This window comes from Hypomesus transpacificus, unplaced genomic scaffold (genome assembly GCF_021917145.1).
Source record: "Hypomesus transpacificus isolate Combined female unplaced genomic scaffold, fHypTra1 scaffold_94, whole genome shotgun sequence".
NCBI lineage: Eukaryota > Metazoa > Chordata > Actinopteri > Osmeriformes > Osmeridae > Hypomesus > Hypomesus transpacificus.
Genome location: NW_025814043.1, coordinates 818,636 through 841,480, shown reverse-complemented (window position 1 = coordinate 841,480; position 22,845 = coordinate 818,636).

Sequence of the window (22,845 nt, the reverse complement as noted above, 5' to 3'; positions counted from 1 at the left end):
AACTTGTTCCATACTTTTCCATACAGGAATACACACCACCATTCAAAGGTACGCACACATACACACAAACACATGCATGCCAGACACACACCATTCAGTTATGCACACACAAAGGCGCACATGCGCACGCATTCACACATGCACGCCACACACACAAAAGAGAACGCAAACACATTCTCTTGAGTCTCCAATTTATTCTTCAAATGCAAAATAAGTTAAGCAACTTTACCCCGTGACTACAACCCTAGACTATGAACAAATACCAGCACAACACAAAGCTGGCCGCCAAGAGAGTTTGCTCCTCATTAGTTAAACCAAAGCTTTTGTGTGTTTAGGTCTGCAGCTGTAGCGTGTCTCCAATCACATTCCTTTGCCTTTCTCCTGGAGGTGATGGTGCTGTGTGTGTTTGTGTGTGAATGTGTTTGTGTGGGTGTGTGTTTGTGGCAGGGAGAAAGGGAGGAGAGCAGCTTTAGTGACCAATTTAAGGAAAAGCCTCCTCCAAACCCCCTCCCAGCCCCTCTTCCCCCCAAAACTCCTCCATCCACAATCATCTCATTGGAAAGGAGGTACTCTGCCTGTGACCTGCTACGCATGCCCGTTTCCCTGAAACCCTTCAACAATGTGTGCCCACACATGAAAGTGATGCCTGGGCCCAAAAAGAATTGCGGACCAGGCTGCCTGAGTGCGTTCGCACTTGAACTGAGCCCATTCAATGCTGGGCCTCTTTTATCCTCTTGCCCCCTGAGCAAGCTGCTCCCAGTCTTAATGCTCCTGACCCCTCGCTGCAGTCGGATATTGTGGCATAATCCCTTTTTTCAGCTGTTCTCATTTGCAGGGTTGACTTTTTGTCTCTCTCTTTTCTCTCTCTCACTCTTTCTTTCTCCCTCTCTCTCTCTCTCTCTCTCTCTCTCTCTCTCTCTCTCTCACACACACACACTCACTCTCTGTTTCCTCTTCTCCCCCAATTCCAGTTCCTACCTTCCTTTACTGATTTTTGTCTGAGGTTTATTTTTTTCTTTCTCCTTGCTTTTGTTCTCTCACGCTTCCCTCTTCTATCACAAATTTTGTCACACACTTCTTCTCTCTTTCTTTCCATCGCTCTCATATTCTCTCATATGCATTTCCTATCTATCTATCTATCTATCTATCTATCTATCTATCTATTGTTCCTCTCTTTCTGTCCTTTTTTCTGACTCACACACTTATTTCTTAAATATTTTATCTTGGTATTATTGTTTTATTGTCTAACTTTCTTTTGTTCTTTCATCCTTTCTTTTTCTCTCTCTCTCTCTCTCTCTCTCTCTTTCCATCTCTCTCTTCCTCTTCCTCTCCTGCCTTTACGCTCCAGCATTTCTGTGACTCCCTGAGCTGTTGGGGACAATGTGGTCCTAGCTTTCAGGGATTAGCTATTGAGGAGAATGTGACGATTCCACCAGATTGCTCTACTAGAGAGCAAGAAAGAAATAGAATGAGCGTGGAAGACAGAGAGAAAGAAGAGCAAGACAGAAAGAGAGGGAGATAAAAGAGAGGGAGGGTGTGATGAGGATAGGAGAAAGCTAAATAAGAAAGAGGGAGGGAAAGAAAGAAAGAGAGACAACCCTTCAAACGTGTGATTGTGTGAAAGGAATTCCAGTATGGTAAAAGGTGATAGGACACGGTGGACTGGGATGAATTAGTTTTGGGGACAGGGGACAGGGTGATGGGGGGTCAGGGCACAGGGACTGGGGGACAGGTTACTGCTGGTCATGCTGCCATGTTTGTTATCCATTTTGTCCATGTTATGCAGGTGGAGTCAGGCACGTTCAGCTGGGAGAGAGTGTTGAAGGCAGAGCTGAAGTCTACAATCAGGATCCTGGCGTAGGATGCTGGGGAGTCCAGATGCTGTAGGGTGAAGTAGAGGGCCATGTTAACGGCATCATCTACCGACCTGTTGGCTCTGTAGGCAACCTGCAGGGGGTCCAGTAGAGGGTCTGTGATGGATTTGAGGTGTGCCAGAACAAGGCGCTCCAAAGACTTCATTACCACAGAGGTCAGGGCGACGGGTCTGTAGTCATTAAGTCCTGTTGGCCTTGGCTTTTTGGGCACAGGGATGATGGTGGAGGACTTGAGACAGTCTGGCACATGGCATGTCTCCAGGGGGGTGTTAAAGATGTTGGTAAACACAGGAGACAGCTGGTCAGCGCAGTGCTTGACGGTGGCAGGAGAGACAGAGTCCGGCCCAGCTACTTTGCGGGGGTTCTGCCTCTTGAAAAGTCTGTTAACTTCACCCTCCTGAATAGAGAGTTGTCACGGTAAGTACATGGCTAACCCTGTAAGTACATGGCTAACCCTAAGGCCTACTTACTCTATAACAAGTCTAGCATTGGCCACTACTGCGAAATACAACAGCAACGCAATTCCAAAGGGATGAAAATGATGAAGAAATAACAAATGGCAGGACTTTAAAGGGGCGATTGACCGTTTTTTGGGGGGGTATTTCACACTGTTCCTTAAGGTCTCCGAATAGGGTATGTAACATTGGTTGGGTTGAAAATTGGCCCGGATGCTGTTCTATGCCCCCTGATAGATCCTCTGAAATGTTCCTGGGAAAAAACACTAGCTTTTCTCCTTTTATGGTGTGCTCATTAATATTTAGATAAGCTGCGCGCTGATTGGTTGGTTATCAACGAGTGAAGCTGGGGAATAAAAAACACAACACGGCCAACAGCAGCACTCACTGAAACACCGAAGGTGAAGACTTGAAATAAAAACACTCAAATAAATCTATTGTGTCTACACAACACTGGTTTCAACAGATTGACTACATATCATTTGAAATGATAAAATTATTTGTTTCCACTTCTGTTGTTGAAGCAAATTGGATTGACTTAGGTGGGTAGAACGTTAGGCTACAGTTTAGCAACCAAACCATATCGTGATTCTACTCGGCATCAATTAGCTAGCTTTAGATATCTTGCTGAAAAATAACATGACAAAGATCTGGACAAACATGCATCGTGAATTGTAGATTTACATAACACAGGTTATTTATTTGAATGAAACAGTCAGGAACATGAAACAACGTTAGCCCCATTGCCAATAAACTAGGCTAAATTATCACACATTCTACCTATGCTCTTGCGTTAGCAAGCTAAACTAGTTTACATGCCTACAGTCTTGGTGTTACTAGTAACAGTTACTAGTAATGCTAACGTATCCTGTATCTAGCACCTGCCTTTCTCCAGTTCTTTCAAATAGATTATCTAGACAGGCGTTAGCAATAAGCCAGACTGCTGTTCGTTTTCTCACAATTTTTTCGGATGCTTCCCTTCTAATTCCGACTACAGCTAGTCTAGCTAAAGTAATTTGATGTGTGTAGAAACGTATTTAGCATTCTACCTGGTATGTTATATACAGGACACGTTAGCATTGCTAATAACTGTTAACACAACATCATATAGCTTGCGGTTGCAATGAGCATACGGTTGGAACAGCCCCTCTTTCCAGGTTCAGCTTCCTAGCATATCCTGCTTGAAATTGTCCAAGGTTGTCAAAACTGTCTTGGTTGAAATGTTCAGAGCAAATGAATGATTAAGTGTCGAACTTCGCCGTTTTCTTATAGACAACAGCAGCCATGCCTGTCGAATGTTTGGCTCCTTGGGAAGACTGTGAGTGTTAGCCTTCCCTGTACAGCCCGGAACACAGCATTTACGACCGTGGTCCATTTTCAATGTCCCTGTTATAATTCAAAACGTTCTTCTTTGTAATTCCTTATAAGTAGCCTACACAGAGCAGGGCGCAGCTAAACTAGTATCAGAGATAGACGCTACCTTGGGCTGGTCTGGATGTAAATTTTGGGGCGTGACAAAGATACAGACCAGAGCCAAAAAGGGCGGTCCCCCGTCCTACGTCACACCGGTGGCTTTGTTGAAAAGCTAGCGTTTTACAGCCACATTTTTACTTTTTGAGATATGCATAGGAAAGAGGTGTCAATGGACTTTGATATTCACTGTATGTTCATTTTACCCACCAAACTGTCGTTATTCAACTATGACAAGGTAAAATCGATTTTGCAATCAATCGCCCCTTTAAAATAACTTGCTAGATAACCCAATTCAGAGAACAGGAACATGGCCCAAAACGCTAGCAACAAAGCCAAGCTATTTTCGATTGCATTACAAATTGACAGTATTGCAATCATAATTCGCACTAATTCCACAATTCGAAGTTCGCACTAATTCTACAACTCAAATCTAAGGGATTATGTCAGCCAAATACTGGATATTTACCATCCATAAAAATGTGCCAAATGATTTCATGCTCCAAACTCACTCATTGACGTTGCACCAAAGTATAGGTATAGGGAAAATATGACATGGATTTCAGGAGAAATAGGTTTCACTAAACCAAGTTGACAGGATTTGGAAAATGGCCCGCCCGGGATTTGATATTTTTGGAGCTGCATAAAGACGTAATAGTGGTGACATCGAAATTGCCCCGCATAATCATACAGTATGAGATCTAATATTGGGGAGAATGTGTCCCATAATCATACGGTATGTGAACATTTTGGGGGGGAAAGTGTCCCATAGCCTATGATCAAATATTAGGGGGGACGTGTTATAACGTTAATATTCATAAACTGGTTTCCTCAAATAACACATTAGAGGCACAAGCTTCTTACAGATTTTTACAATCGCCATGACAGTTTTTTCAATACCTTTAACAAGTTTTGTAAACTCTTAACGTACCAACACACCCACCACAAATAATTGGCAAAACGGTTAATTTCATGGCCAAAATCACACATTGTAAACTTAACTCAAACACTAATTGTCATGACAAAAAAATACACTAAACATGACACCATGTCTACCAAACACTAACACACGTTCTCTTTTCACAGGAACATTTAGTTAATCATGGCACAATATTATTAAAAACACTAACATCAGATGGAACTAGAGAGGGTACAATTTGTGGGGAAATGTGTAGGGTGTGCTTGCTTGCGTCGGTTGCAGGTGGGTCTGTTTTCCCTTCTAGTGATATTTTTAAGCATTTAGCCCCGCCCGCAGGCCCGAAACACTGCCCCCTCCTCCCCCAGCTACTACGCACTAAGTATCAACAAATATATTTTTTAGACTGCTACACATGTTATATATCATTGGAAAGCTACGATTCTTGTGCTTCCATTAAAATAAACCTTTAGCAAAGTCAGAGAAAAAGGTTACTACTTACCTACGATTACCATGTCGAGAAGTTGTCTAAACAATTAATTATATCCACACATAGCCACTATCTTGTTGCTTCATTCTTCCTTCGCCAATTCTTTTTATTTCAGTCTCTCACTCACTATCGCTCATAGGAGGAGATGTGGGTCGAGTACAAACGGGGAGATAGTCTTAAAATGACCGCTACACTCTCCCCTTTCGATAGACATCTTGTTTCACCCAATAGGAGCTTCCATGCCCCGTTGACAGCCTTCTAAAGCCAACTAGGTCTGTGCGTCCTGCCCCCCCCTGTCCCCCCACACACACACACACTCGTTCTAAACCAATATCTAAAACTGCCTTTGACTGGCACTGATATAAGCTTGTTAGCCTTGTAGCTTAGCGCTAGCTGTAAATGGCGATACCCCATTTGCTATGTTTTGGTGGAGCCTTAAAATAAAAGTCGATTGCGCAATATGGTTGACAGAATCTGTGTTCTTTGTGCGCCAATCCTGGGAATCAGATAAAGCACTACAATGTGTTCATGCTTCAGTTTTTGTGTTTCAGTAACACTAATGTGGGATTGAGCTATTATATATGATAGTTCTAAGTACCACCTTTCATCAGAGATAACAATTATACCTTTTTATCCTAATAATTTGGCCTAATAAAGGCCCTTTTAGAAAACGCCTGGATGTACTCTTATATAAAACATGTAACAAATATGAATATATTGTGGTATTATGTTTAACTTTTGATTTGAATTAGGCAAAGCTTCAACCTGTGGTCCAATTCTGTCTTCCAGCTAATACCTTCCATCTCTAGGCCTCTTCAGGCCTCTGTTTTCAAAACAAAATCTAGGCGGAAATAGAAACTTTAACTTTCCTTGTGTTCAAGCTTCTATTACTGAACACCAGTAGGACTGACAGGGGTCCTGACAACAGGGGAAATAACTCCAGAGTGTCAGCTTTCAAAAGAGACCAATTACATGCATGTACTCCAAAGCTTTCAATTTACTTTGGGCATGCTGTTTAGGCGTTTTTAGGCACACTTAACAGGTTCCCAGAAAAGGTTAACTCTGTTGCTACGGACGGTGAAGCGATGAATAACCAGAAAAGCTCTGAGTGTTATCAGTAACTACATTTACATTTATTCATTTAGCAGACGCTTTTATCCAAAGCAACTTCCAAGAGAGAGCTTTACAAAGTGCATAGGTCACTGATAATAACAACAAGATAGCCCCAAGCATTGCAGGTAGCCAAAACAAGAAGTACACATTGTGAACAACCAAAAAATAAGTGCTAAAGGGAAGAAACCATAAGAGCATATAATTAAGCAAGTTACAATTACACAACATGAATCTCTAAGTGTAAGTGTACCTGTAGGAAAGCAATAAAAATAGGATGAACTAAAATAGAATACAACAGTTTAAATCAGCTACCACTAACCAACAAGAGCAACAGTCTAAGTCATTGTGATACTTGAGGAAACTAGCGTTGGGTTCAGCAAACCATTCCTAAGTACCATTGTACTCCCGGAACAAGTGCGTCTTGAGCCTTCTCTTGAAGGTGGAGAGACAGTCTGTGTCTCTGATGGAGGTGGGGAGTTGATTCCACCACTGGGGGGCCACACAGGAGAAGAGCTTGTGTTGGGACCGGGCAGTCTTGAGTGGTGGGACCACCAGGCGGTTGTCTGAAGAAGACCGTAGGTGGCGGGTGGGGGTGTAAGGCTGCAGGAGAGACTTGATGTAGTCGGGTGCAGTCCCGTTCACTGCTCGGAAGGTCAGTACCAGGGTCTTGAATCTGATGCGGGCCGTTATAGGTAGCCAGTGGAAGGAGATTAAGAGCGGGGTAACGTGGGAGCGTCTCGGTAGATTGTAGACCAGGCGGGCCGCTGCGTTCTGAATCCTCTGAAGAGGGCGGGTTGCGCATGCTGGGAGACCGGCGAGCAGCGAGTTGCCGTAGTCCAACTTGGAGAGGACAAGTGCTTGGACAAGCAGCTGGGTGGAGTGCTCAGACAGGTATCTCCTGATCTTCCGGATGTTGTAGAGGGTGAATCTACACGACCGGCAGACCGCAGCAATGTGGGCTGTGAGGTAGAGCTTGTCATCCATAGTAACCCCAAGGTTCCTGGCAGAGGATGAGGGGGTCACCGTTGCAGATCCCAGGTGATTGAGAGGTCGTAGGAGATGGAAGGCTTGGCCGGGATGATGAGAAGTTCTGTTTTGGCAAGGTTCAGCTGGAGGTGGTGCTCGGTCATCCAGGCGGCGATGTCTGCGAGGCAGGCCTCAATCCTAGCTGAGATCCCCGGATCGGTCGGGGGGAACGACAGGTACAGCTGCGTGTCGTCAGCGTAGCAGTGGTAGGAGAAGCCATGGGAGGTGATGATTGGTCCAAGTGAGGTGGTGTACAGAGAGAAGAGGAGGGGTCCAAGGACGGAGCCCTTTGCGACCCCAGTGGAGAGCTGGCGGGGGTCTGACAGTTTGCCTCCCCAGGAGACCTGGTAGGATGAGATCCACTGGAGTGCAGTGCCAGTGATGCCCATCTCAGAAAGTCTGGAGAGCAGGATCTGGTGGTTAACCGTATCAAACGCTGCAGAAAGGTCCAGCAGAATGATGACGGATGACCTCGAAGCCGCTCTGGCAGACTGGAGGGCAGTGGTGACTGAAAGGAGGGCAGTCTCTGTGGAGTGGCCGGTCTTGAAGCCCGATTGGTTGGGGTCAAGCAGGTTGTTCTGAGAAAGAAAGTTAGACAGTTGGTTAGATGCAGCACGTTCAATTGTTTTAGAGAAGAAGGGTAACAGTGATACCGGTCTGTAGTTCTGGAGGACGGCAGGGTTAAGGGAGGGTTTTTTGAGTAGAGGGGTAACTCTGGCCTGTTTGAAGGCAGAGGGGAAGGTGCCAGAGGTAAGAGAGGAGTTTAGAACATGGAGCAGAAAAGTTATGATAGAGGGGGAGATGGTTTGAAAGAGAGGGGAGGGGACAGGATCAAGGGGACAGGAGGTGGGGCGATGAGAGAGAATGAGGTCAGAGAGCTCTGCCTCGGACAGGAGAGAGAAAGAGTTTAGACATTTAGCTACTAGTTAGACAACTAGGTAACTCCATAGCAATAAAGTTGGTCGCGTTTTAATAAAGGAGGTGGGACACAACCGTGTCTACCTTAAAGCAGACATAGACCCTAGTCAGAGCTTCAAAGTCCCACATCACTGGTCCTGGGTTTTAGTATCATCGTCAGGTGAAATTCAAACGGCTGGGTGTTCATGTGTTGCTGGACCAGGGCACTACTAACCCACAAAAGTTCCTACCTTTACTGGCAAAACTGTGACTAAGGGTGCTCTCACACCTGACATGTTTGATCCGTTTCAATCGGACCATGGTCCGTTTTCTCTGAAAGTCCGGTTCGTTTGGATAGGTGAGAACACGCATTCGAACTCTGGTACGGACCAAACAACCGAACCATGGTCCCCCCAAGTGAACCATGATTTGTTTTGCTGTATGTGTGAATGTAATCGGACATATCATCGAGGAAGCAAAACAAAATGTAGTGCAGTGTGGGTTGAAAAAGGATGTCATTTGACAGAGACAGCCGTGCCACTCATTAGCAGCAACATTTGTTGAGGGAAGCGAGATAGTTAAATTATTTAGTGATATAAGCCTACTGAAATAAAGGGTTATTATTGCACAGTGGACCAATGTCGTTCGAAAGTTAAAAAAATGTAGGCAAAAAGTGTGTGATATTCTATGAAAAAGTGTTTGCTTATCGGACGAAAAAAAATTATTCCCATGGTTTGCAGACCTGGATATAATCCTGGGTAAAAGACCAACGAGCAACCCAAAAAAACGTGGTCATATCAATTAAAGATAGTATTGCAATCTCAATACGCTGCTGTTGCTCCATTGTTGTTTCATGACAAGGAAGTGATTTCCCCTCAATCATTTTCTGTCCAATAGATTAACAACCTGGGGGGTATTCCAAGTAGCGGGTTTAATGAAAACTTTAAGTTGTTAAACCCTGAAAACAGGCATACTCTGAGTTCCGCGCTCTAGAAAGAGAGGTAACGAAACCTTTTGGTAAGTTTCCATGGTAACTTACTCCTTGAAACTAACCTGCTCGATAGCAGGTTATCCATGCCAAACTCTGGTTTCAACAGATCCGCCCCCACTTTCTTAGCCTGATAGCGTTGGCAGACACGGCATATAATTTCCTGGTTCAGCCGAGCGATCTCGAACAAAAATTAATTCGCTTAGTTATACGCCAGGAGACGATTTTAAGACTGCGGTTTGATGTACTTTAATTCCCTGATAAATGCCTAAGTTAACGTCACCGTTTCCTGTCACAATCTGTAATTTATTTTAGCAACATTCTCAGCCCTTGGGTCTTCATCGATAGTGTTACTCGCTGTGGATTTGCACTCAGAATTGACCAAATACCTTTTGCCACTGAAATAAAGAAAAATAATTGAAATTATATTTGGTCTTCTTTATTGCCTACAAATAGAAATCCAACAATGAGTAGCCTATTTCTATCGGCAATTGTTCCTACAATTTACATGATTCATATGATTCCTACAATTTACATGATGTAGGCTACCGTCCTGTAACTGTTATTTCAGCAAATCTATTTCAACATTGTTGGGGGTCGATGTATTGGCCAAACAACCGAAACTAATTCCCCTATGGTTTGAAGGAAGATGGGAAACTGAACAGTGTATTAACATTAACCAAATAATGCCAATACCAATGGAATAACAGTTATTTGACTCTGGGTTAAATCAGAGCAAGAATGGTCAAATGAAGGTTAAATAATATAATAATTTTATCATATTGCAAATGAATGCAATCAATTAAGTTAACTATTATGCCTACTCTACCATGATTATTGTAAACCAGAGATAGAAAGCATGAGGTGAGGAAGAAGGAGTAGGCCTAGGCCAAGCCAGAGCTGAGGAGAAGTTCTCAGGAGATCAAGAATCCACAGAACACTGCTTCACAATTCCTTTTATACCCAAGAACAACTACAATCACACCAGAATATTGACCGTTACTTATCAACATGTCTAGCAATGCTACAGTAAGTTACAAAGATGTGAGAGCCATCAAGTTGAGACTCCATCCAGTAACTCCATATTTTACCATATGAGAGGTGGGGGCAGGTGGATAGCCTTACAAGATCAGCCTTTATTCTTCTGCCCTATGTACAACATCTCTTGGTCAAAATAGAAAATTCAGCAAATTCAACAATTAATATTAATGTAGGTTATTGTTCCTACAATTAACATCACCTGTGACCATGCATCCTCCCATAACTGGTGTTCCAGGTAATCTTTTTGGAAATTAGCCTTTATTCTTCTACCTTAAGTAGGCCTACACCATCTCTTCGTCAGTTTTTGGCACTTTCTTCACGAGGTGCAATTTGTACAACTCATTTACTTGTAACTGGGTATACATGAGATTAGCTACATTTCACAGTTCCACATGCAAAATTCACTTGCCATTAAATGAACATCTCACTGTATACAGCATCCATGCTCTGTTCAACAGTGTCAGAATGTGCAAATCGTTTTTTAAATATTAATTATTCTCACAATGTCAGTGTAACTGACAATTCCGTGCAAGCCTGTAAATAAAAGTAGATGTTTAGAGAACTACCAGTAGCTACATAAATAATTCTCTGCATCCATTTCTGCGGCAGCAGTCAATGTCTCTTCGTCATCTTAATCATCATCATCATCATCTTTTGATGAAAAACATTCTGTTGAGGGAAACTGCTACTACAAATTGAAATAGGCACCAATTGATATTTACTTTGTATCATGTCGAATATGATTAAAACTAAGGTGACGTCGAGGCTACAATCACAAGCGTATAGCCAAAGCAAAATGCGTTACCGGTTCGTAGTATGTTTTTACATTTAATAAAACATTGAACACTTTTTCTCCTGTAATATTAACAGACAGTGGGGTTAAATGTTCAATAAATGGACTGGCTCTTGCCTTCAAATTATGCATTGACTCGGCAGCAATTGTCTCCCACGCCACTTTTATACGCTGCTACAGCCGTGTTGCTTTTTTCCTGGAATATGTGCTCGACCATAAACACGAAATAAAACTTGTATCTGAAGTTTGGTGGAGTATGCAACGTTTTTTGTCGCCGTGTGCCATGGTGGATCCTAGTATCGGAGCTCCATTGATGTTGGCTTTTAATAGTTCTCATGCCCGCGCTTAACTCTGTGGTTGACGTACTCCGAGTTGAGTTAACAAACTCATATCAGCTTTTCTGAAACCGAATTTTCGGAGTTTCCCATGTTAGACTAACTCAACTCTGAGTTCAGGGTTATTCTTAGAGTTTGTTAAACCCGCTACCTGGAATACCCCCCTGTATGACCGCATGTCATTGTTTTTTACAAACGTCATTGTATTTTTACAAATGTTGGTTTGCTTAAAACAGGACCGTGTGAACACTAACCGGACCTAATGAAAAAGTCATCCACTGATTCGGACCAAGCAAACGGACTAAGAGCTGTGAAAGCACCCTTAATCTGTGGGGGACTTTCGTAGCCCAAACACAAAGTAGGATGAGGATTTCCTCCGTCGGTTTATTGTCCACAAAATGAAATGAGTAGCATACACATACGATAGTGTTTTGGATGGTCTCTTCAAGGCTAGGTTTTTCAGCTACATTCTTTTGAAGTCCTCATCTGTTGTCCGATGATGGAAACCGTTTGTCACAACAATCCCTTTCTGTTGTGGGTGTGTGTTCAACACACTGTCGTTGAAGCCACATATTTAGCTGAGTCTGGTTGTTAGTAAAGCCGTGAACAGCGCAACAGGTACATTTACATTACATTTAGTCATTTAGCCGACGCTCTTAGAGCGACTTACAGTAAGTACAGGGACATTCCCCCCGAGGCAAGTAGGGGGAAGTGCCTTGCCCAAGGACACAATGTAATTTGGCTTGGCGGGAAATCGATCCGACAACCTTCTGATTACTAGTCCGACTCCCTCACCACTCAGCCATCTGACTCCCTCCCTGTTTACTCACTCCCCAGGTAGCTTACCAGAGCTCCGCTTTGTATGACTTTTATAACAATAATATTTATAATATAAATGACAACATATGTTTAAAAACAAACCATTTTTAGTGAAATTACAGTTGAAATTACTTTAGAAAGAATCACTGCTAACGGCTGGCTGGGGCTAACGTATAGCAAACCGCAACTTCCGCTACTTACCGGTAGTTGCACCCATAATCATTTCTACAGTAGACCCCCTGAGAATAAGGTGGATAGAACGCAGACCCCCACCCCTTGCCCCTCGGCTTGAAGCAACGGTCCCGGTGGATGTAGGTGGTATTGCATTTACGGTCAGGTTTCCGTGTCTTCCGGTCGTTTTCGTTTTCTATTAACTCCAGTCAACATTTACAAAATTATCTCCCCAATCATTTTTGTTCAATTTTCGAACGTGGCTCATACTACTACCTTTCTTATAGAATATTTGTTCTTGATTTTTGCTAAGTTTGAAACCAATCCGAAATGGGTAAACTAGCACCCCATTCATTTGCCTACGTCAATAAATGTTGCCTGCAAATGTGCTAGCGGACACTAACAGGGCACGAGCACAAAAGTTCACATTGGCCGATAGCCAATAGCCGATTAATGAATGAGCACAGGGAGAAATGGCTTGAGTTGCCTGCCCTGTTGTAGCTAGTTTAGCAAATGGTTGTAACACATACATGGAATGTTGTTAATATAGTTTATTCCCGTTATATTAAAACAGATTTGATTTTTCGTAAAAACGTTCATGACATGATGGCAAATATATTATGTTAAGAGCGAGCATAGATTGTTGACATGTCTATCTGGAGCAAAGACGAAGAATACTACCTTAACTGTTAACCACAATGTATATATTTAAATAATATTAGTCTTGCCTTCAGAAGCTTTTGTTAAACACACCCATTATTCTCTTTTTGATTATGTCATCAAGCCAGACTGCTTTTGTGGGACAATGAAGGTCCTCAGTGATTATGTTTCACCCCCACTTACATCTGATGGAAACGTCTTGTAGCCTAGATGGTTCTGTGAATAAGTCCCTTTCAAAGGTATAACTTCAATAAGGTTTATTTTAGACACAGTTCTCAAGCTTTTATTTATTACATTATTACCAAGTCTTGTTAGATCACGTTATAACCATTAATAGGCGTTTGGTTTTGTAGGATGAACATATAAAACACTGGCCACATTTCTACACTGATGATAAATTGAAGGCAGTGTGAATTTCGTGGCATTTCATTTGAATATAAAGTTGACAGTAAGCTATGGTAAGTCTGCATTACGGAAGATTTCGGTTACCAAAATAACTAAGCTTTCTTTGCCTGGCGAGAACAACGACTGAGCTGTTTATGTTAACAGAATATTTCATCCGATACAATGCGTTGGAAATCATACTCATATCACGAAGAAAAAAAGCAACATATGTGATGAGTTCCATCTAGAATAGCCCTATATTAAGCCCTATAGCCTATTTTTTTTTTTTAAACAAGTGGAAGGAATACTATACAGTGACAGAATACATTTACGTTAAGTTTGCATCATGTCTCTGATTCTTATCGGACTTTAGATAGATTCTGCCACTGCAATGCCTTAGCTCACAGACTCGTAACCATATAAATCTATGCTCGCGACTGATTGTTGCAAAGTATGACGTGTACATCTAGTTGCAAGCGTGCACGAGGTCTCGGAGCTAGAGGAAAAAAAGAGCCACTGTTTAAAGTTAGACCGTAAGACACGGAAGTGGAAATATAGCCGCGTCCAGTCTCGCACTCTCGCTTGCCTCATTGCGCCACTGAGCATGTTTCATAGAAATTAATGGGGACGCCATCTTGGAAGACAAAAGTAGCTTACTGTAGTTACATTAACTCTATGATAGAACGCCGGTCATTATCGGGAAATAAGCCCCGACAGGGCGAACAGCACCCCGACGCAAAGCGATAATGACCGGCGTTCTATACATTATCCCGCTTATTACACGGCTACTTGCCAACAAAAATAACTTAACACAGTGTCTTTTTACAATGTATTTGGTACCATTCGTATTGTTGATCAGCAAATTGTTCGCCAAAGACGTTGAAATTCATAGACTTTGAACATTCTTTAGGCTTCAAATCAGCTGACGTCACTAAGCAACAGAGTACGCTGGAATTGAAAAGTTACCGGACTACTTGCGGAGTGCTACGAAAGACGTGAATCCGAGGCAAAAAGGCCACTTCCCTTGACAGCGGTCAAATATGCATAGCAACGGTCAAATATGAGAAAATTGTTCCCTGCAGAACGTTGGGAAGCCCCATTCAAGTGAATGGAGCATTCTACAGCATTAACAACAGCCATGTAATAAGACAAAACAAAGTTAGCTGTGGCATTGAAGACAATACTGTAGCCTATTACTACACACTGCCAGTGGGCGAGCCGAGTCTGTGACTATGAGGCTAATGTCAAAACAAGACGCGGTCTCACTCATATTCCAGGTTTTACACAAATAACAAAAATATGCTGACCCGCTGGCTGTCTTCGCAATCGCCATATCTTTAAAACACTGCTCTCCATTTGGATGTAGAATTGACCCTGGTACGAAATTAAGAAAATACTCATCAGACGCAGATCGACAACTGTTGTCGACGATGACAACACTGTTGTTGCTGCCGCAATCGTCAATGGAGGCTGACGGGGCTCTCACGTAGCAAACAAATTAAAGTTTTTACAGTAACCTACATTAAAATCTCACCACCTGGCTGTCTTCACAATAGTCATATTGTCATAACATTCCCCTTTTTCTGTCATTTTGTGTAAAATTGAACTATAAAATTAGCTACGAAAATACTACTATGACGCTATCTAGCATTACTGCCGCCTAAAAGACTAGGCGGTCTCACGGGTGACCCGCCTTCGCTCAAATTACAAAGACTTTCAGACCTAAATCAAAAATCCGAAATCGCAGTTCCACTCAAAATCGCTTTCTCAACAAAGTCCAATGGTTGGACATTTTTGGGGGTGGTATTTTTCACTCATAATCCAAGCTCCAATTTGCGCGCTAGAACGTCTGTATCACGTTGTATCCATGCGTCGTTGCTAACATGTGGTGACGTAGCTAGCACAGATTACCCTTCGTCGACTAAAGGCACACTCAGGACTCATGATTCACAGGACTCAGTACTCAAAAATATAAATTGTTTTTTGATAAAAAAACAAGTTTGATGATTTTGTTAGGCTTTTTGATTGTAATTGTATTTTTTTTGCCCCAGTGACATATAATTTCAAACTTTTGGTTTGGCATAGAATCTTGAGTGAGCCAAACTTAAAATCTTCTATTCAGTAATAAAAAGTTACATTTAATATTTTATTTACAACGATCTATTTTCCGTTTGAATTTCTCCTGCGCACCTGCATGTCACGGAACGTGATCGGAACGTAGTCTGGTTCAAACAGATTGAGGCAGACAAGAGCACGTTTGGTTGAGTATGAGGTGAGTGTTATTACAATTAGCCTCCAAAAAATAAAAAAAGCGTTGGCTCTAAACAGCTTTATTTCTTTCGATGGTGATTATAACGTAGCCTACTCTGTTATGTTGAATGTGAGCTGAGTGTTGAATTAAACATATCTACTATTGTGTCAATTAGCTAGCCTAACGTTAGCTAGCCTAGCTTCTCAAATATAGTCAACAGACCAGCATGTTGAGTTAACGAGACTGTAATTGTATGATTTAAGTACTTTGCATTATTTGGAATTAAGTTGGCGAGCTATTTACTCTGTTAGTTAGTAATGTTATAGCCAACTAGTGAGCTTCTTGGTATTTTAGCCGTAATATTTAGTTTTAAGCAAATCTGCGAGGCAGACCAGCACGTGCTCTGAATACCGTTGGGAGAAAAGGGGGTGACATTTTTGCATTTATTCAGTAGTCTGTGGATGAGCTAGACATCAAATAGCTAGCTGAAAACCAGTGGCGTAGTTATTATTAAGTATATCAGCGTAAATATTGGAAGAAACTACTAGAAATCCATTGAATACCATTTATAAACAGTTTTTTGTTGCAATATTGTACTCGAATTTCAGTTGTTTGTGGTAGGCTAACAGGCTATGTATTTTTGCTGAGTGCACATTGAGTGCAGCATCTCGGAATTGCACATTTTGAACGTTTTGTAAAGGTGGTATAAAGAACCCCAAAAAAGAAAGAGAATTGATCATTTATCTAACTATGTTTGCGGCATTGGGGAGGCTATGTCCTTAGCGTTTATCAGTTATAGGTTTTTGTAAATCTGTGAGGACGACCAGCACGTGCTGTACTGAGGAGAAAAGGGGAGATATTTTTGCATTTATTTGGTTGTCTTTGAGTTAACTGTATATGTATCTCCTACAATGCGTTGGTCTCTACTAAAATTGTTTTTGTTATTGTTTTGTTTTGGTGTTGTTTTGCTTTTTCAACCTTGGCTGAATCTATCAACGCTTACCACAGGAGAAACAGCTTACTTTTTTGTACAGTAACTGAACGTGACAATATTCAACACTGAAAATAGCTCAACGAGCTGGAACGGTGATCTGCAAAATATAAGGTCGTAGGTTTGAATCCAGCCACACTGTTTGAGTCTGTCTTAAATTTGAAACTATGTGGATGACATCGTTCTGAAGTACCATGTGCAATTTCACCTTGATATGTCAAAAGACTATTGAATTACAGCTGTTTAAACTTTGGCCAAATCGAACAAACCACGCTACAGGAGAAACAGCTTTCTTTTTTTATCAGAAATTGACCTAAATTTCCCAGTCCTGTGGGTAGCTCAATGGGTTGAAACGCTGTCCTGCAAAGCGCAAGGTCACAGGTTCGCATCCAGGCACAGTCTTTTGGCCTGTCATAATTTTGATTACTTGTTTAGTTAAACAGGCAGACATCCTTCTGAAATACCATGCGCAATTTCACCTTGAAATGTCAACCGTTTCTTAACCTTTGTCCCAAAGCTGACCAAACACTAATACTCATTTCATGCAGTCGGCACCCTTGGGTACCCAGCATGCAGTGCGGCATGTCAAAAAACGCAAAGACTTGTGGAAAATAGTTTGGTTTCAAAAGCCTTGCGAGGGATTTCAGTTGTAGTGTTCGTTCAGTTGGATGTTTGTAATGTTATTGTTGGTTAGTTATAATAATCTTGTTGGTCACCCTGATTGAGTATGTTGTGTAGTTTAATCGGACCAGAGAATCGGCTACTCTACAGTCATAGACTATTCTTGCAAGGAGCTGAATATGAGCGCTGCCCCAGCCCAGTTGCCCACATGACTTTTATTAGTTGACTGAGAGTCTGGAAAGAAATCAATTCAAGAAGAGTTTAAATATTGAAAATTGAAATTGAAAAATGAGGCATGCACACCAGGTTTCAGAAGTATTAGAGCAATGGGGTGGAAATGCAATCACTCTGAAAAGTGGACATTTGGGCGTGGCCTGTGGCGCCCCCTATTGTCTGATGTGGGCCAGTCTGTGTTTGGGCCGTAGTTGTGGCATGTTGTATCAATATGCCAAATTTCAAAACTTTTTACCAATGTGTTCATGAGATAAATTACTATAATAATAATAATAATACCAACAAACATAATAGGATTCAACATTCAACATTCCTCCTGACGGAGGAACCCTAATTACAATTTAAAAGTGACATGTGATACACACATAGGCAAGTACACACCCCAGGTTTACATAGAAAGTACATACATACTTCCTTTTAACAGTCATAGAATTGACTAAACAAGAACGTTTTTAATCTAGTTTTAAATGTCGAAACAGTATCAGCCTCCTTAATTGAGATGGGTAATTTGTTCCAGAGAAGAGGTGCTCTATATGAGAACGCCCTACCTCCAGCTGTTTTTTTCTTAACTTTGGGTATTACCAGATAGCCGGCATCTTGAGATCTTAGAGTCCTAGCGGGGCAATAGGGTGCAAGGAGACCGGAGAGGTACAGTGGTGCCAATCCATGCAGAGATTTGTAAGTTAGAAGTAAAACTTTGATATCAGCTCTGGCTTGGATAGGGAGCCAGTGTAAAGAGATAAGAGTAGATGTTATATGATCAAACTTTCTTGTTTTAGTCAATAGTCTAGCAGCAGCATTTTGCACCCGCTGTAAATTTTTTAGGTAGGTAATTGGGAGGCCAGAGAACAACACATTGCAGTAGTCCAATCGTGACGTAACAAAAGCATGTATTAGTTTTTCAGCATCGTCCTTTGAGAGGAATTTTTGTATTTTGGCAATATTACGTAGATGGAAAAATGCGGTTCTGGTGATTTGCTTAATATGGTACTCAAACGAAAGGTCTGGGTCCAATGTGACTCCTAGATTTTTTACCAGCTGGCTTTGAGATACATTGACGCTGTCTAAGTCTAATGTCAGATTGGATAAATTATTTATATGTTTTTTTGCCAAAAATTTGAACCTGGGTTTTATCCGAATTAAGAAGAAGGAAATTTGCTGTCATCCAAGTTTCCAACCCGGAAACACATTTTTCCATAGCATGTGGAAATTCTCCAGGCTTTATAGACATGTATAGCTGAGTATCATCTGCACAACAGTGAAAATTTACCCCAAAACTTCTAATTATGTTTACTAAAGGCAACATATAGAGTGAAAATAACAGAGGGCTTAGAACTAAACCCTGTGGTACTCCATATTTTACAGTGGAGCTCCTGGATGAGCAACCATCATAGTGGACATATTGTGATCTATCAGATAGATACGATCTAAACCACTGAAGTGAAGTACCAGAAATCCCAACATAGTTCTCCATACGTTCCAGGAGAATCTCATGATCCACAGTGTCAAAAGCTGCACTTAGGTCTAGAAGAACCAGGACAGAGCTAAAGCCCGCGTCAGAGGCTAATAGAGAGACTGGAGAGGTTCATAGATCTGATTTGAGGAGAGGTGCTGTTTTGCCACAGCTTTTTCAAAAATTTTGGAGAGAAATGGCAAATTTGAAATTGGCCTGTAATTGCTAAGACAACCTGGATCCAGGTTTGGTTTTTAAGAAGGGGCTTAATAATAGCTTGTTTGAAATCGTCAGGGACTTGTCCAGTTACAATAGATTCATTAATAATACTAAGCATAGGTGGTCCAATAATAGGGAGAACCTCCCTACAAAGTTTGGCAGGGAGGGGATCGAGAAGGCAGCTAGTGGGTTTCGAGGAATCTATCAGCTTGATGAACGCTTCTATAGAAATAGGGTTAAAGTGAGTGAGAGCCTCAACATGCAGCATGCTGGGTACAGCGGGAAAATCAGTGGTGATGGCCACTCCTCCAAGACTAGTCTGTAGTTTGTCCCTTATTGCATAGATTTTTTTGGTCAAAGAAATCTAAGAAATCATTGGGTGAGAGATCTGAACTAACACAGAGTGTACTTTTCTTAGTGAGTTTTGCAACAGTTTCAAATAAGAACTTGGTGTTGTGTTTGTTCTTACTAATCAACTTAGAGAAATATTCTGATCTGGACCTGATGAGGACTTGCTTGTAATCTATTTGGCTGTCCTTCCAGGCCAGGCGGAAAACCTCCAATTTAGTGGTACGCCACTTATGCTCTAATTTTCTAGTGGACCCCTTGAGAGTGCGGGTTTCCTCTGAATACCATGGAGCCAGTTTCTTGTCTTTTCTTTTCCTTGGTTTGAGTGGGGCAACAGAATCTAGGGATTGCTGAAGAACCAAATTCAGATCCCTTGTTTTGGTATTTAATGATTTATTTGGGACGTCAAGTGCTTCTAGTGCAGCGGGTAGAATACTAGCCAGTTCCAGAGCTGTGTTTGGGGTTAAGCAGCGGCTAATAAAAATATTCTGTGTGCCTCCAAGGCTCTGGCAGAGATCCATTTTAAAGGTTACCAGGCAGTGGTCTGATAATATAAGATTGTGGGGGTGGACAATGACATCACTAATCTTGATTCCCCGCGTGAGAACTAAATCTAATGTATGCGAGTGAAGATGGGTAGGTTTAGAAACCACCTGAGTGAGACCTGTGGAATCCATCAGAGCAGTAATGGCCTTACTTAGAGGATCTTTTGGGTCATCCACATGAATGTTAAAATCACCCATAATTAAGATATTGTCAGTATATGTCACAAGATCAGCACTAAAATCAGCAAATTCCTCTAGGAAGAGGGAATACGGGCCAGGGGGCCAGTATAGAGTAACTATACAAAATGAGGGAGGGGGGGGCAACAGTAGTAGAATTAGTCCTTTTTAAAGTAGTCGGTGGTTTCATGCAAATTATCTTAAATGATTTAAAGGTATTTACAGATTTTAGGCTGAGGTTGAAGCTAGCTTTATATAGCAACACCACAACTTTTCTTTGAAACACGAGGGATGTGTGAGTACGCAAAATCCGGAGGCGATGCTTCATTCAGGGGAAAATATTCGTCAGGTTTTAACCAGGTTTCGGTGAGTCCAACCAGGTCCAGGCTGCATTCAGACATCATATCATTAATCAATAAGGCCTTTGTGGATAGAGATCTGATGTTTAGGAGCCCAACATTCCAGTATGGGTTTTTGGCAGCTTTAGACGTAGATAATACTTCTGAAAGGGTGGCACTGTTATCAGAAAACTTAGTAGGAAGAGCAACGGGTGAGCAAGGCTGAATACATATTAAATTGGTATAATTTCTAATAATTGAGGGCCGGAATTTGGAAAAAGGGCGGGGGACCGACACCGTCTCAATGGGAGAAACGACATCAGCAACCACCCTGGCTACACTACAAGCTGAGCTATCGGGGCCCCAACAGCTCACAACATGCCTATCAACATGCCTATCAGACTCTCTAAGAGACTGTGGCCCGGCTTGTTCTAGTGAATGTCAGGTCTGCTTTAGAATAGCTTCAATATTCCTAGACAAAAGAAAAGCACCTCTCCAGCTAGGATGGAGCCCGTCACTTTTCAACAAGCCAGGTTTGGCCCAGAAACGAGACCAATTATCTACAAATCCTAAACCCTGTTCTGAGCAAAAGCGAGCCAACCAGCGGTTGAGAGAGACAAGCCTGCTGTAGATCTTGTCAGTCCCCCTAGCAGGTAGTGGGCCAGAGACTATTACTCGATGCCGACTCATCTTTTGAGCAAGATCACATGCCCGAGCGATATTAACCTTTGTGACCTCTGACTGCCTCAGCCTAACATCATTGTTGCCGACATGAATGACAAAATTCTCATACCTATCGTCAGTGCGTGCGCCATGTGCCTTAGCTTGGGCATTTGCCTTAGCCCTAGTGCTAGCCAGCACCCTAAGATTAGCTTCTATGTCGGTAACTCTGGCCCCAGGTACACAGTAAACTGTCGCTGGTTGCTCGAATCTAATGTTACGAGTGATGGAGTCACCGATCACTAACGTCTGAGGAGTCCCACTCCCACCATGCTGCAAAGGTGAAACCGGTGGGGCTAAACTTGAGTCCTCCCTCACGCTAGGACTCCCTGTCTGTGACGTTGCGCCAGTCGCATCTGAAGTTACTAGCATACGTTCTTCCTCAAGCGACTGAACGCGACTCTCTAACAGAGTCAACTTTTCGAACAGAATGACACATGTATGACAATGTGAGTGGGTGTGAGACATTATAGTTAACTTACGTTAATAGTTTTAGCCAGCCAAGATAATTCGTCAAGAGCGTTGAATTGGCTAGTTCAACAGGAACAGTAGCGTCGAGCTCCAAAGAAAAAAGCCGTGCCGAGTAAACCTATAAATGAGACAGTAGATGTATAGATTAAATCGGTAACGACAAAATAAATGAATAAATGAAGTAATATATAATATATAGCGATTAACAAGAAAAATAAATTAAAAAGTTTGGTAAAGTTTGGAGCAGCTCAGATGCAGCGCTATCTGACTATAGATAGTGTGTATTGGCACTTTGAAAGGTTTGAATTATTATATCCACATATCAATGTATAATTATTAAATCCACTGCAACAATAGGACAAAGGAACACCAACGACATGTGAATAGCCTACAAACAATACTGTAGTATAGCCTTACAGGCTAGAGGCGATTCTAGGTTTTAAAACTGGTCGTAGCACTCTAACCACTCGTTCAGGTGCTTTCTCGAGTGTTTGCAACCAACTACCGCACACGTCGTTCCCGAACCACTTTTCTTCATGTTGTAAATGTTATATCCTCTTTGTCACTGCGATATCAGTGCTTTGTCGGCACAACGGATCTAGCTAGCAAAACAAACCCAGCCCGAAAGAATGGAAGTGGATTGCATATAGGGAAGCAGTTCAGGAAGTAGAGCGGAAACGGCTCATGGACTTGTCTATTGCCAGTGCTGCAGTGAAGGCACAATCTCTGATGAAAGAGAGTATTTTGCACATCTTGGTCGACATCTGCAAAAGCAAGAAACTGTTACCTGTGTTTTCAAAAATTTCAATTTAAAAACGAAAAAAAAAAAAATCTACGGAACCTGTACTTCCCACAAAAGTCGCAAGCATACTCCCCATTCATTGGGTGACTTTAAAGAAGACTTGCTAAAGACCTATGTAAACTCTTCAGACACAGATGATTTCAGTGATCGAATTGTTCAGGAAGATGAGCGATCTGATATTGAAAACATTGGAGGAGATTATGTTAATGTCAGAGAATTGTCTAAATTAATTGAAAAAAGCTT